Source organism: Microtus oregoni, unplaced genomic scaffold (genome assembly GCF_018167655.1).
Source record: "Microtus oregoni isolate MIOR12 unplaced genomic scaffold, Mior012 000007F_ref0000211, whole genome shotgun sequence".
Classification (NCBI taxonomy): Eukaryota; Metazoa; Chordata; class Mammalia; order Rodentia; family Cricetidae; genus Microtus; species Microtus oregoni.
Window position 1 is genome coordinate 42,945,481 of NW_024543066.1, and position 1,469 is coordinate 42,946,949.

Here is a 1,469-nt window from a genome sequence, read left to right on the forward strand (position 1 = left end):
CCTCCCTGGATCCATAGTTGTAGTGTTTTAATGCCTGTGGATTTCCTCTTCATTTGCTCTTTGACTTCCTTCTTCCTTCCGCCAGATTGATCGTCTCTGTAGTAAGCCATTCTACTGGTGTTGCCCTTTTTGTATAACCAAGGGTCTCCTTTGAAGCCTCCTGGATAGATAGCTCTTCTGATTTTCTCCCATTTGCTCTCTATATCTGTAAAGTGCTGTTTAACGATTTCCCTCGTCTTTTTTCCAGCGGTTCTCTTGTACTCTCCGTACAGTTGGGCTCATCAGTTGTTTACGATCAATCTTCCAGTTCGTCTTGCCTGGCGTGCCCCTCCTAAGTTGAATGTTGGCCATAGCAAGTTGGTGATCTGACCCTAAGTCAGCGCTAGGAAATGATCGGCTGTTTTGGATGTTAGATAAGAGGTTCCTGCTGACTAGAATGTAGTCAGCTTGGCTGTGTGTGCGTTTGTCAGGGGATGCCCATGTCCAGCATCTTGATTGTTTGGCCCGTTTGAATTTTGTGTTGGATATGGACAAATCATTTGTCTAGCAGAGGTCAAGCAGTTGTTCCCCGCAGTCATTCCTTTGTCCGCATCCATACATTCCCATGACACGATAGTCCGTTCTTTCTCCAGATTGCACTCTTGCATTGCAGTCACCCGTAACGATTAGTATGTCATTCTTTTTTTTTAATTTATTTATTATATTATGTGTATAGCATTCCTTCCACGTGTGCCTGCAAGCCAGAAGGGGGCACCAGGTCTCATTATAGATGGTTGTAAGCCACCATGTGGTTGCTGGGAATTGAACTCAGGACCTCTGGAAAAGCAGTCAGTGCTCTTAACCTCTGAGCCATCTCTCCAGCCCTAGTATGTCATTCCTATGCGCCCTGCTGACCTCATTCTGTAGACCTGTGTAGAAACTGTTGATGAGTCCTCTTCTGCCTCTGCTGTTGGCACGCATACCTGTGTGATAGTTACTGGATGTGTCATTGTCTGAAATCTGGCTGATATAAATTGGTCATTTACAGGTCTGTACCCGAGCATGCATTTTTTTGGGCCAAACTGGATAGCACTAAAGGTACACCTACTGTGTGCTTTCCCCTCCACTTGAGTTTATAATCTTGCAGTCATTACACAAGTACTTGTGTTCCTTTCCAATGTGTAATAATAAAATATATCTCCATAATAAAGCATATCTTGTCTATGAAGCTATCAGACAGATAACTGCTAGATGTGCTCCTCAGATTCAGGTGATTAAAGATGGGCAAAGTCATTTATTAACAGAATCAGGAGAAGTAAAGCAAAGATGGAGACAGTACTTTGACACCCTATACGATAACACTAATGCTGTCAACATAGACTACAATGAGAAAGACTTTAGCAGCCACTCATATACCTGCAGTAATAGGAGCGGCGGGGCTGCGTCCCCAGCACCCCGGCTGCCTGGCTAGCTTATACCCCGAAATAATT